The following is a 14,757-nucleotide window of genomic DNA, read 5'->3' as shown; positions in this document are numbered from 1 at the left end:
TAAAACAGGGGTCCCGACCTCTGGCTGTAGGAGCTGACGCGGCAGACTTCCTCTGAAAGAAGGAGCAGAATCAGTCCCGTGCGTCTCTGCAGGACTCTCGCGCAATCGCATCCGGCTCCCAGCCGCCCCTTCATGGCTGCATCGGTCTTGGTCCGGATTTAGCCTCAGTCCAAGTGCCGCCAGGCCAGAGATCAGAGCGCTGGAAGGAGACAGTCGGCACCTCCGATGGCTCCGCGATGCAGCGAGCCCGCTAGAGGGAGACGGTAGGATTTGGTGGCGCCGTGCGCGGCGCCCGGGGGCGGGGTGCGCGGGTCGGGGCGGAGCCGGTGACGCGGGCAGGGCCGGGCAGTGAGTATAGGCTGTGCAGTCAGGCCGGTGTCAGTCTGATGAAGATTGGCACGCAGGTAAGCTGTCATTCAGAGCGAGCCGCGTCGCGCCAGCTCTCGGGGCGGCCGGAGCTGCTCACAGATCTCGCAGCCGGGCAGGCTCCGGCCGCCAGCGGTGCTTAGCGGGGAGGTACCCGGCGCGGGCTGTGCCGCCTGGCTGGGGGCAGGAGATGAGTTAGTGCGAGAGCCGGCCGCGGCGGCGGCGCCTGGTCGCGGCTTGCGGGCTGGGGGCGAGCCGGTGCTGGGCGCGGGACAAAGGCTCAGGGGTGCAGGGGGAAGGAGCAGAGGCGGCGGCAGGGGAAGCGGCGGGTGAGCCGGGGCGGCGGGCGAGGAGGCCCGGGGGGCGGGAGGGGGAAATCTAGCGGCTGGAGGCTCGGCGCCTGCAAGCGGGGTGCGGGCATGGGGCAGAGGCTGATCCGGGAGGCGGCATCGGCCGCCGGGTCACCGACACGGGAGCGACGAGGCGGGATCGGCTCCCTCCCTGATGGGCCGCGGGAACTTCGGGCAGGCGAGCGGGCTGCGCAGGGCTGAGGGACATCGATCGGCCGTCTCGTTGCGTGGCAGCAGCCGGGCCAGGTGGGAGCGGTGTGGCGGCTGCAGCCCGGCTGGCCGGCGTGCGGGCTGCAGGCGGAGAGAGGCATAGGTCCGGCGGCCGCGGCGAAGTTGCTGGGCTGGGGCAGAGCTGGAGCCGGGCTTGGGGCAGTCCCGCCCGGATCCGCGAGGCTTTGGGCGGCCGGTGGCTTGGGCCGTTCGGGACCAGGGCGGCGAGCAGAGGCCGGGAGCAGGCCGGACGACGGCTTGCAGTTGCCCGGCCCGGCCGTCCTGGAGCCCGCCTGCCATACCTGTGGGGCGGCTCCGTTGAGACCCGCCTCACGCCCCAACCTGGGACGCCTGTCCCGACGGGTCAGCACGGCCCGCGGCTCCGCTGCCGCGTGCCCGGGGATGGCCTTGGTCTTTCGTTGCGGAAGAAAGCAGCGGCTGGAGCCGCGAGCGCCCAGCCGGCGGAGCGGCCATGGGCTCTCCAGTCCGCGCCCGGGCTGCCCCCTGGACGAGCTGTCGCGGGCTCCGGCTAGTTGCTGGCCTGATCGGGGCAGGGCCAAGGCTGACAGGACACATGGCAGCCAGCGACCCCGAGCCAGGCGGAGGTGGGCGGGCGAGCCAGGAGCGCGCACTGCTCGGGACCAGCCGCCTGTGGCAGGTGGCCGGGTCGTGGACCGGAGAGCCCCATGGCCCCAGCGGCTCTGGGCGCGCGCGAGCAGGAGCCGGGCCGGGCCGGGCCGGGGGCCGCGCAGTGCCGCGGGACCGGCTGGCTGAGGTCGGGGTTCCTTCACGTGCTGTGGGAGAGTCTCCTCTGCGGGCAGGGGTCTCTGCTGGGCCCTGGCGGCGCGCCGCGGGGGCGTGGGGCTGCGCTGGGACCTCTCGTTGGCCTGGCTGCATTCGGCCCGGCGGAGCCTTCCCCGCAGCCGCCGGGGACGCTCGTTGCGGACCTGCGGGACCGGGGGACCGCAGGAGTTCCGGGCTGTGTCGAGGAGGCGACGAGCCCTCGTAGCCGGCGGCGGCCCAGCTCGAAGTCTCGGGGCCTAAGGGGGCGGCGAGCTGCCCCGGCTCGTCGGCACACGGAGCGGTGGCAATGCGGGGGCAGCGCCGGGGCCCCTCGGGTGCTGCAGGGCCGGACCTCATCCATCTCTTCTAGGGCCCGCAGTTCACAGAGCGCCGCGGCCCGGGCGTTCTCGGCCCCGCGCAGCCTCTGGCGCCGAGTGGGTAGCTCCCCTGCCCGGCGGGGCTCGACGCGGCTGCGGGAGCTGGAGCAGCTTGGGTCGGACGTTTGTTAGCGCTTTCTCCTGGCTGGGCGTTTGTGTGGCTGGTTCTGGGCTGGATTTCCGCTGCCCTGTGTAAGTGTCGCCTGCTGTATTACTTGGCGCTGAAAACAACTCGGTCAGACTGCCTCTCCGTGCCAGGGTCTCTCGGATGCAGGCTATAAAACCACTTTCTCACTGGTACAGTTGAGAGGCCCCAGGGGCCCGATCGTGCAGGATTCGGCTCTGGGTCTGGTCCCTGCCGGCCGCACCCCTCCAAACACAGAGATAGAAATGTTTGCTGGCTGCTTTTCAGTCTTCTTCTCCCTGCTTTAGCTGGCAAGAGGGCTCAGTTGCAAACTTTTTTGACTTCAAACACTGAATTTGAAGTCTGCCCTGCTTGTGGTTTTGACAGCATGTCATAACTGTTTAATCTGTGGTTAGTCTTCTTTAGCTCAAAGCTTCCCCAAGCTGTGTTTGATTAAGTTTAGACCACTTGCCTTGAATTTCAGTAGCAATAATTGTATAAACACATTTGAGGTAAATTAGTGATGAAATACAGATAATTAACATCCAGCTTATGGAAGATGAAGTTCTGCCTGCCCTGAATAAGAACAGTTGCTCTCACAGCAAAATAGGTAGAATGGTGCCAGATTTTGTACTGACAATACCTGTTCTGCTGCCTTGTTCTGGTAATAAGCTGTGGGTAACTGGAGCTTATCTTCTTAGGAAAAATGGTGAACAACCTGACTGGTCAGTCTAGCTCTACTCTGATTTCAGGGAAATGCCTAAACCAGAATAGCATAAAAAGAAAAACAACTTAAACATTTTAAAAATGCCATCAGTTATGATAATCTGTGCAGTAAATAACACAAAAGGAGGACCTAAATAGGACTTAAGCTAATAACAGATTGTTTGTTTCCTTTTCAAAACAACTCTAGATTTTTTTTTAATTCCCTTTTTATCAGCTAAGCTTCTTTCCTTTTTTTTGTTTTTAAGCACGTTTATTTCATGATGAGGGTTTGTGTGTGTGCATGGATGAGGGGGTCGGAGGTGAAATATGCTGAGAAACTATGAAGTCTTATTTTCCACATTTGATGCATGATGGCTGGAGCCTGCTAGGAGATACATTTTCATTTATATATATATATATATATATATATATATATATATATATAAATAAAAATGTGTCATGAAGTTGCTGGATGTTCTGGGCAAATAGGGATATGACAGGGATAGGAAGGAAAGTGCTTTGGTGAAACAGAATGTAGAACAGGTTGTGGGAAGAAGGAAGAGTAACTTGACAAAGGAAAAGTGAATGGAAAATCAACTGTATCAATAGGCCCAAACACTGCCTGGCTTGTTCAAACATTTTTTCTCTTCCTGCAGATTGAACTTCAGGTTACAGTTACAGTTTTCAAGGATTTTTTCCCCCTGCAGGTTATGATTTTTTAAAGGAAAATCAGAAATAACAGTTCTTGTCTTAGAGCAAGTTGTCAAAACATGTCGCCCTGTGAAAAGAACATGGGAATGAGTATAGTTTGTAGCACCCAGCTTCTAGACCACTTTTTAAATATTGTTGCTCTGATTGTTCCTGTTGTTCCATGAGTGTTCAGGGTTAGGAACTGAACTCATAGACTTTCTAGAGTTTAAAAATGTAAATTAACATTTTAAAAGTAACTTGAAAAATCTGTGCATGCAGGGCCATGTGAGTCCTTCCTAGGGACTTAAATAATACCCAGTGGTGGTGCTAGTCCAGGATTTTTAGCTGTCCTGATTCATGAGGATTTTACAATATTTGTTACCAAACCTTTGCTTTGATCCAAGTCTTGTCCTTTCCTCTTTGGCCCACTGCCAGGAGAGGTAGTTAGCTGTGTTAACCTGAAAACAGGGCAGGGTGGCACTTTAGGCTGCTTACAGATGTTACCCCTCCCTTCCCCCCCCAAAAAAGATGCTTTACTTTAACTTTGACATCCTCATGGGAGGAGCACTCTGCCAAACTGATCGGTCACATACCTTCTGCGCTTCCATTGATGAACTCTGCTTGTCTCAAGAAGTCTATGGATCAACAAGAAGTAAGGCATTCCTGGATCTGGTACTGGCTGAAGGGGATGATCTAGTGAGTGACCTGAGAATCAAGTGGAAGCTGGGAGACAGTGATCATGAGTTGATCACCTTCCTCATCCATAGCAAAGCTGGCAAATCAGTCAGCAATGCAGAAATCCTTGATTTTAGGAAAGCTGATGTCACGGCGCGGTGTCCAGTAGGATGGCCGTGATCTCCCTAAGGCCGCCTTTACTGTGCCAAGTTGACCCAATGGGCACCCTCGACTCTCGCCCGCCACATCTTTGACAAAATATTTTTGGGAGGCTGCCTTTTACGCCCTCTTGGTCACATCTTGCTGGACACTCAGATCCTGTGGTTTCCCGGACCCCTCGTGGGTCCCACTTTGCAATGGGTGCTTCAGGGGCACCCTAGCCTTATGGGCTATGCGTGGCTCCAACCATCCCTGTACCACGCCCCAAACTTCGCAGGTGGAATTGACGTTGTTCGGTCTCTCTCCGTGCCCTCTCTGGCGCTCGGGCTCTCCGAAGCCCCCTCTCTCTCTGGGGCTTCTCGCGGCCCTCTCTCTGGGGCTTCTCCACAATAACGCTGCCCCCCTTCTCTAGGGGCTCACCACACCCACACTGGGGCTTCTCAATTGCCCCCTTTCTGGGGCTGGGGTCAGTACACCCCTACTGCTGCTCCCTCACTGGCACTGGGGTCCCCACACTGCTGTGAGTCCCCTATGAGGCCTCCTCCACCCCCTAATAGCCTCACCCAAACCACCGGTAACAAAGAGCAAACAAAATGCAAGCCCCTCGGCTATAACTTAAATGGAAGTCACCCGGCTATAACAACATTCCAGCCTACCGGGGAATAATCCATTCCTCAGCTGTGTCAGACGCTGCTCTTTCTGTCAGGCTTCCCCTCTCTTCCCTGAGAGAGCTCCTTCCCCCTTGGCCGCTGACAGAGGACTGCTAGCCTGGCCTCAGCCCCTGGGCTTTATAAGGGAGCCAGGCCCTGCCCCTTCTGGTCAGCTGACCTCCTCTGGTTGCCCTGGCAACCAGCAGCTGGGCTCGTCACTCACTGCTCGGGCTCTTTCCCTAGCAGTTTTCTCCCTTTTTAGGAGCAGTGCACCTAAGTGCTCTGTGACAGCTGACTTTCTTAAGTTCAGGAGGCTGGTTGCCAAAGCCCTGAGAAACCATGATCTGACAGAGAGGGGAGTCCACAACAAGCAGTTGCTCCCTAAGGATGCAATCCTTGAAGCACAAGGGAAGTCCATCCCAGCCTGCAGGAAAGGTAGGAAAAGGGCTGGGCAGCCCCTGTGGCTAAATAGGGGACTCATGGACCTCTTGTATCTGAAAAGAAAAACCTACAAGGGATGGAAGTCAGGTAACATCACCAAGGGGGAGTATTCAGCACTGGCCCACACCTGTAGGGAGCCAACTAGGAAAGTCAAGGCTAAAACAAAACTCAAACTGGCTACAGGAATCAAGGATAACAAAAAGTCCTTCTTCAGATACGTGGGTAGTCAAAAGAAAACCAAGGGCAACGTTGGACCCTTGGTAAACCAAATAGGTCACATGACAATCGACACACAGGAGAAAGCTAATCTCCTTAACGATTACTTTGCATCAGTCTTCCACCAGCCCAAGGGGATCACCCTGCCAAACAAGATGCAGGACTGCCAGGACATGGGCGAACACACGCCCATCATTGGTGAAGATCTCATGAGGGAACACCTTGAGAGGCTGGACATCCACAAATCATCTGTCCCAGATGGAATGCACCCAAGAGTGCTAAAGGAACTGGCTGACATCATAACGCGGCCAATGGTGAAGGTATTTGAGAACTTGTGGCACTCAGGAGAGGTTCCTGAAGATTGGAAGAGGGCCAACGTGGTGCCTATCTTTCAGAAAGGGAGGAAGGAAGATCTAGGGAACTACAAGCCAATCAGTTTGACCTCAGTCCCTGGTAAGATATTGGAAAAAATCATCAAAGAAACTATTAACAACAGGTTAATGGAATGCAACATTCTGAAAGATAGCCAACGTGGGTAGGTCTTCCCTGATCAACCGCAGTTCTGTCTATGATGTGGTGACGCATCACCTGGACAAAGGAAAAGAGGTTGTTATAATTTATTTGGACTTCAAAAAAGCCTTTGACTTGGTTTCCCATGAAGTCCTCATGGTAAAACTGGGGAACTGTGGCCTTGACTACCTTACAGTCTGATGGTTGGGAAACTGGTTCTGTGGTCAGAACCAGAGAGTGATAGTTGATGGAACCATGTCAACGTGGTGCATGGTGACCACTGGCGTCCCCCAGGACTCCGTACTTGGATTATTACTCTTTGATATATTTATAAATGATCTGGATTCGGGTATCACAAGCAGACTGACTAAATTCGCAGATGAAACTAAATTATGGGGAAGCATGGTCAGACTAGAGGATAGACGGGATTCAGGCTGACCTAGACAGGCTTGCAAGTTGGGCAGATCAAAACCTGATGGAGAAATGCAAGGTACTCCACCTCTGGGAAGGGGGGAATCCACACTCACTAACTCACTAACACCACGCCTGAAAGAGACTTGGGGGTCATGATTGATCACAAGATGAACATGAGCCACCAATGTGATGCTGCAGCCAGCAAAGCAAACAAAACCCTGGCTTGCATCCACCCATGCGTCTCAAGCAAGACCCAGGAAGTCATCCTACCACTTTACTCAGCCTTGGTGAGGCCACAGCTGGAATTCTGCGTCCAATTCTGGGCTCCGCACTTTAGAAAGGATGTGGAGAAGCTTGAGAGAGTCCAAAGGAGAGGCACGCACATGATTAGAGAACAAGAGAACAGGCCTTATGAGGACAGGCTGAGAGGCATGGGACTCTTCATCCTGGAGAAGCAAAGGCTCAGGGGTGACTTGATGGCAGCCTATAAGTACATAAGGGGTGTGCATCAGGAACTGGGAGAATGTCTGTTGACCAGGGCACCCCAAGGGAAGATAAGGTCTAATGGTCACAAACTTCAGGAAGACCATTTTAGGCTGGACATAAGAAAAAACTTCTTTATAGTCCGAGTGCCCAGAGCCTGAAATAGACTCCCCCCAGAAGCGGTGCAAGCGCCTACTCTGGACACTTTGAAGAAACACTTGGATGCTTATCTTGCTGGGATCATTTGACCCCAGCTGACTTCCTATCCCTTAGGCAGGGGGCTGGACCTGATGATCTGGCAAGGTCTCTCTGCTTCTTCCAGTAAAGTGTGTTTTGTTTTGTTTTTTTAACACCTGTAATCAGCCTTATAGACTAACTTGTTCTGATTAGAACTTTGCTTTTTGTGATTTCAGTTTTGCAAATTCAGAAACAAGTTCTTTAAGGCAAAGTTTTCCAGCTGTTTCATGTTCTGTTGACACGGTGGCCAGTCCAACAAGTCTCTCTTGCAGCATAGAAGAACGAAGGTATGTCTCCATCAATTTTAGCTTTGAGAAGCTAGCAACAGAAACTGGGAGAGGCAAGAGAATGTGGAGAGCAATGAAGATGTTGGGAAAACTGTAAGTTTTTATGTTTAGAAATAAACTTTAGTACATCTCGAGGTGTAAGATGTTTTGGAAGTTGTCGTGAAATAGCCTGCAGTTCACTGCACAAATCTGCAGCATCAATATCTTTAGAATTTCCATGCTGTAATGCCGACTGTAGCTTTAAGCAATGTTCCCTTATCTGTTTTTTGATGTCTTATTTTACAAACTATGGACATCGTAAAGGAAACCAAAGACTGAATCATCTTGAAGTAAGCTGCCTTCATCTTGATGTTGTAAACTGCTTCCATCTTGATGTGGGTGAAATCGAAAATATTTTAGGAAGGAACCCTCTTGCTTCGTTTGTTCTTTTGCCTGTTCAGCTTTTCATTTACGATACTGAGCTCCAGACCCTTTTTTTCTATCTGCCATGGTACCATTCCCCTGAAACAGATTGATTGTTCTCTATATTGATAATTTATTTGAAACAGGTTAAAACTAAGTACAGTTTCAAAGAAAATTCTGACTGTGATGACATTAATAATATGGAAAATTGATTAAATTATCATGGAAGAAATATGGCTAGGCACTGCCTAAAGTGCCTTTATGGGCGAACGCCCCTGCAGTCAGGAAGGTGTTTGTTTCGATGTACGACTAAGGTGTAAACATGGTAACCGGTTATCTAATGTTGGTTAAGACTACGTGGTCAAGCAGATGTTTTCTTGTTTATCAATAAGCTTTTAAAACTAAGTATTATTTCCTGTGTACAGTACTCTACTAACTGACATCTTTTATCTAGTAGGTAGCCAGGTTCTCCCAGCAAATTAATACTTCCTTAGCATGGTCCTCCGTAAAGTAAATTGTCATTGTCCATTGAGTAGTTATGTTTACTTATATCACATATCCTGTCAGATTTCTGGGTCAACCAACCTTACATGTTCTGTACACACAGTCATACAACTGTTTCCTTACACAAAGATACGGGCGTTTATATAATTAACAAATTAAAGAATATCTTTTGAACTTGCTAGCAATTAATTAGCGGTCATTTTGCATTAACACACACATTCTAAATGCCTTGCCTGTCTCTCACATGAGTATCCAACCATAATACGTACACAAAGGCTTACCCCTAACTCGACTTACTTTCAAAAAAATCACATGCGTTCTTACAAGAATGTAATGATTCAGCAATCCTACTCCAACCATTTCTAGACATAAAATTGAGAATATTAAACACAACCACTCAGGTGTACCTACGATAGTAACTACATATACATCAGTTCTACATCGTATAAATTAAATGAGATCTACAAAATTGAACCAAGATATTCCTACCTTGAAGCCTGTTTCCTGAAGTATGGGCACAATACATATCTGTACCTAGAGTTGGCATATTTTGGTCATCTTACTCAACGAAATCTTAAACACAGCTGACGAAATCTAGGGTGCTTTAGATTTTAAAAAGGGTGGTTGGAAGGGAGAAAGAAGGTGTAAGAAATCAGTGCTACGAGCTGTAAGATGATATAGGAGTAGGGGTTCATCTTTTAGGATGACACCGTGGTATGGTCTGATCATAAGTCCGCCTGAGAGTTGAAAAGGTAGGAGTCGCAAGGGAAGCACAAGAGAGCTACGCGGTGCACTTAAAGCCATGTCCAATCCTTTGATGTAGCTGTGTGGAGGTAGCCAAGAGTTCTAGCTGTGATGGTGGTCGATTCTAATGATATTTCGTCTGAGATCTTTTCAGAGGTCTTTTTCACCTTACCAAACCAAAGGTCTTAGACCAAGGTGAAGCCATAGCTGGCTGGGACTGTTATTTAGAATGATGTTCCTGTTATTTTGCTCTGCATATAATTTTGGTGCCCTAGGCGACTGTGTAGTTCGCCTAGTGGTTGGATTGGCCCTGCTTGTTCACAAATCCAATAGCCTACTTCATCAGATGCTGTGAATGGACTTGAAGAGAGCCAGGGTACTAAATAGGAATTAAATAATTGAAATAATTGAAATACAAAAGCTAAGGAAAGGGGGGAGGGCAGAATAGGTTGAGGGGGTACTGTTAAGAAAGGTGAAGGTATGTTGAGACATCACCCATTGAGGGATATATGGGTGATAACAGCTAAAAGGATAAGAATCTATGATCTTTTTTTGAGACCATTCTTAACACAATCCAGTCTGCAGATGATTTCTTGTTCCACTATTCCCATTGAAGTCGGTTTTGTTGTTTAAGAACAGCTACTCTAAAGTCAGTAATGAAATTTCCAAGGAGGTTAAAGTGTTCTGCCATGGGATTTTGTATCAATTGTGAAGCAGGGTGCATTTGTACAGGACTCTGGAAAACAGACTTGCTCCTCTGGTGCTGTTTCCAAAGTCACGGTTGGGACCTCACTTAATTTTGAATTTGAACGGGTCTTTCAGTAGAGTTACCTTCTTTTCACAGTTTGGTTTTTGTAACCTGTTGTATTTTTGTGTATTTTTTCTTGTGCCAAGAACTGCAGTACTTTCAAAGTCCTCTTTTACATCCAGTTTTGTAGCTTAGATAATTCTGGCTTCGTGTTTTAGCATAAGGGCCTAAATTCTGATGTTTTTTGTTTAGCTTTTTTTTGTTATATCAGGATAAAACCTGGAATAACCGGAGTTTTGAAAATTATTTATTTGGGTGTATACCAGAGAGAATTTGGAGTAGTTGAGCGCTAGTGACTGACAGTTTCTTGAGGCTAGTTTAAAAAATGTATGCTTAAATGAAACAAAACTTGAAAGGTATTAACGGCACCAATAACTGTTGTCATAAAAGTTCAACTTCAGTATAATTTGCTCCAAAATTGTTGTTTTGTGGACCCTTTTTGTTTGGGTTTCAGTAGAGTTGGCTTTCTCTGGTTTTTGGTTACATGAAGCTTCTATGAAGGACCTTCCTGCTAAGACCTATCTTACTAAAAACACATCTCTCCATGTAATAAGAAACCCTAAACCAAGCAGGATATTTTAAAACCAAAGCAGTGAAGATTTAGATTAAGTCTCTTTCAAACAATTCCATTCTGTTATTATTTTTGGCTGGAATGTGGGGGAAGGCAGCTGTCTCTGACACATCTTGTGAGAGTCAGAATGTAATGTGGGGTGGAACTATGATACGTTTTTAAATAATTATGCTGTTTTTAAATAATTAAATTGACATTTAAATCTAAGTAATTCTTAGATTCTTGGTCCTGGTGTATTTTAACTGTATTTAAGTGTATTTTAAGTGTATTTTAAATTTGCTCTTTGATCTTTTTTTGTATTAGGGAAGGTTTTAATGCCAACCTTAGAATTTTTAAAAGGTTTTATTTGTTTATACCTATTTGCACACTCCAGTTTAACTTTATTTCTGCATTTAACATACTTTGTTCACTAGAACTTAGTTTTGAATGTTATCTTATTTACCTGAACTTCAGGGTTTAGTTTTCTGTTTTCATGGCTCACTTCAAAAGGGGGGTTTCTTGTGCTGAATAAGAAGAGCAAGAAGGTGAAAGAAGGGTGGGCTAACAAAAACAGGATGCGTTTCAATACGGACAAGTGCAGGGTGCTGCACTTATAAGATATAACACACTTATAAGATGGGAAACTCCCTTCTTGAGAGCACAGAGGCAGAAAGGGATCTTGGAGTCATCATTGACTCCAAGATGAACATGGGCCGACAATGCGAGGTCACGGTCGGCAGGGCTAACCAGACCCTATCATGCATCCACAGGTGCATCTCAAGTAGGGCCAAGGAGGTGATCCTCCCCCTCTACGCAACACTGGTCAGGCCACAGCTGGAGTACTGTGTCCAGTTCTGGGTACCCCACTTCAAGAGGGATGTGGACAACATTGAGAGGGTCCAGAGGAGGGCCACCCGCATGATCCGGGGACAGCAGGGCAGACCCTACAATGAGAGACTATGCGACCTGAACCTGTTCAGCCTTCACAAGAGAAGGCTGAGGGGGGACCTTGTGACCATCTCTAAACTCACTAGGGGGGACCAGAAGGGTTTGGGAGAGACCTTGTTTCCCCTAGCGCCCCCTGGGATAACAAGGAATAACGGCCACAAGTTGTTGGAGATTAGGTTTAGATTAGACATCTGTAGGAACTACTTAGGGCGGCTAGGATCTGGAACCAACTTCCAAGGGAAGTGGTGCTGCCTCCTACCCTGGGGGTCTTTAAGAAGCGGCTCAATGCCTACCTGGCTGGAGCCACTTGAGCCCAGTTTCCCTCCTGCCCAGGCAGGGGGTTGGACTTTAAGATCTACAAGGTCCCTTCCAACCCTACTTCTATGATTCTATGATATGATTCTATGAAAGTGTCATTGATGAATGCCTGATGTGACTACATAGTTAAGGTTGTAGCTGAATTTCCATTATTAGCCTGACTTCACTATTCTCCCCAACTCTTACACCTTCTCTTTTTTTCAACCAGAATATCAGCCTGGCTTCAAAATGAGTAGGATATATGTGGGACTGAGGTACAAACTATTCAACAAAATTTCAAGTGAATTGGATTGCAGTTTCTTGAATAATAAACTTGAAGCTCATCAGAGTTTAAAAGTTTTATATAGCTGCTCTATCATTTCAGACCAGACAATCAGAAAGAAAACACAGGAAATACTCCTTTTGACTTAAGTCCTCTGGCTAAGATTGCATGTCTGGGACTACAGTTTGTTTATTAAAGTCTCATTTCAAAAGGTATTAATTGCAGAACTGATAGTGTTGTATCATGAGGTGCCAGTGGACTGCAGGGGCCCTTGGTCAAGATCTCTTGTGGTCAATGATTCTGGACTGGACGCTAGAGTTGCCTTGATGGGACAAAGTGATAAGTATTCAACCTCTGAATATCAGACCTTGTAAAACACCAGAAGGCAGAGATTTTGACTTGATGGGGCCTTAAGGACAGTGAAGTGGAAGCAGCAGGACAAGCAAGGGAAATTCAGTTGCCCCTATGCTTTTACTTGCCTTAACCTTTCCTGAAGCACTTAGAGGGAAGCAATGTTCCTGCACCCTTCTGGCAGAGTGCAACCATTAGGGATATGGTCCTGGCCTCATCTCCCATGTTCTGCTGCTTTGGGATTGCTCTCAGCCATGCCCTCATGTGGGAAGAAGATATATGTTTCTATGGACACATCTGCACGCGATGCTTTACTGTGTAGTAGCCTAATCTATGCAGTAAAGCATTAGCATCTGCTCATGCACAGCATTTACTGTGCAGTAAATTAGGCTAATGCACAATTTCCTAGTACCAAGAAATACAAGTTAATTAACTGCACATTAGCTACAGTGTGGTAGCACGTGTGTAGACAGCTGACTGAGAGCAAATTGCTCCTGCTCAGCCCGGGGAGGGAGGATGTCTCACTTGTGGGGCAGGTTCCAACCAACCCCATGCCAAGCTGAGTGAGCCCAGATAGTTCTGCTCTGCCTCTGATCCACCCCACCAAGTGAGCCTGGACAGTTCTGCTCTGCCGGGTGAGCCCTGATTTGTGTGGGGGCTGGCAGGGAGCTGCCTCAGAAGTGGGACAGCTCTCCCCTGCAATCCCCAGAGCCCAGGTTTGACCCCCATTCCCCCTGCCAGCCCAGGGCTGGAAAAGGGGGAGCCTGGAGTTCCTCCTGGCCGCTGCATGGGGACAGAACAGTGCTGGAGCAGCCCTGCATCAAACTGTTCCCATTGGGAGAAAATGTTCTCCTCACAGGTGCATTCAAATGTGCAGTTTGTGGTGCCACACACCACATGCAGTGCACATTAAATCATGCATGGCACTGCTAATTTTCAGTGTGAGGGCAAAATTTGCCACCAGGATTTCCTGGTAGGAAAAAAGTATCCCTGGAAAAAAGCAAAAAAAAGTATGTGAAAGTAGCATGCTCTGGGACAAACGCGAAGATGGGGGAGCAGACAGGCCAGAGACAGGAGAGTAGAAAGACCTGAGCTATCTGCTTCCCTGTCTCCACATCCCATTCCCCAGCTAGTTGGAGTACAGGGTGCCTCAGCACAGGCACTGCCTGCTAGCTAGCCCCACACTGAGGCACTCTGTGCACCAGCCAGGTTCTCTTCCCCCTGCAGCACATGGAACCCAGCTGTGAGGAGCTGGGCATGGTCTGCAGCAAAGGGCACGTGTAGGGGTGTGCACTGCAGCACAAAAGTAGTGACACAAATTTGTGCCACTATTAATTTGTGCTGCAAGTGTTACCAGATTTGCCCAATACTTTGGGGTGTGCTCATTTATTAGGGATATTTTCTAGGGTCTTGGTAATTCTGTCAATGTGCTGCTTGTGTTACTATACGGAGCTGTATCTCTCCCTTCTGCAAGGCCTCACCCCCAATGGAGCTATCTTGCAGGACTCAGTCTCAATGGGGTGCGTCTCTCACTGCATCTTAATCAATTTCATTTATGTAGAGGAGGGGAGGGAGGAGGGTGAGTCCTTTGTGAGTCAGACAGGCTGTGTCCTGTGCCAGGGTTGCCCAAGAACACAGAGCTGAGACGTAACACAAGTGCATACCCTTGCTCATCTGGATGTAGCCCGCAGGACCAAATTTGCTCCTAACACGAGCACATAAGACTCATTCCCTGCCATATTTTAATACACCTTAAGTTACTGTGTAGTAACCGTAATGTTTAGTAATTGCACATGTAGTCATACGTTGTCTGTATTGGGATATAAGACTAAGATGTGATGTGGTGTGATGTGAAATAAATGGTACATGGTTTATTCGTGGTAGTGGGGCTAGGATGGGGTACACTGTGGAGATAGTCTGACTGAGCCCAGGCAGCTGAGTTTCTCCTCTGTTTCCTGCCATGACAGTGATGCACATACCATGCACAGGAGATTCTGCCCCTTCCCTGTTACCAAAACCCCAGAGCTGAGGTCTTCCCTGTTTCTCCATGCAGTATTTTTCGGTCCTTTACTCCTGAAGCCCAAAGTTAGTGGGGAGGGATGATTTTCAATGCAGCAGAAAGAAATTGGGAAGACATTACCAAATGAGGAAAAGGGGAACTTCCATAAGTGAGGTAGTGCGGGGGTGCTCAGG

General features: G+C 48.8%; 1 protein-coding gene across 10 annotated transcripts in view; it reads left to right on the top strand.

The window, feature by feature from the left end:
- Positions 1-331: 331 nt before the first annotated feature.
- Positions 332-14,757, top strand: part of PKNOX2 (PBX/knotted 1 homeobox 2) — a 922,547-nt gene continuing 908,121 nt past the window's right edge. For 4 of the 10 annotated variants that reach the window (XM_019494071.2, XM_019494063.2, XM_059719776.1 and 1 more), the window contains exon 1: positions 380-404. The gene's annotated coding sequence lies outside the window, so the exon portion shown is untranslated. Of the gene's footprint in view, positions 405-14,757 lie in introns of all 10 variants that reach the window. The other 6 variants (XM_059719775.1, XM_059719782.1, XM_019494062.2 and 3 more) reach the window with 5 other exon arrangements.

The sequence above is a fragment of the Alligator mississippiensis genome, chromosome 16, assembly GCF_030867095.1.
Source record: "Alligator mississippiensis isolate rAllMis1 chromosome 16, rAllMis1, whole genome shotgun sequence".
In the NCBI taxonomy this organism is placed as follows: Eukaryota; Metazoa; Chordata; order Crocodylia; family Alligatoridae; genus Alligator; species Alligator mississippiensis.
This window is presented reverse-complemented; position numbering and strand designations above follow the sequence as displayed.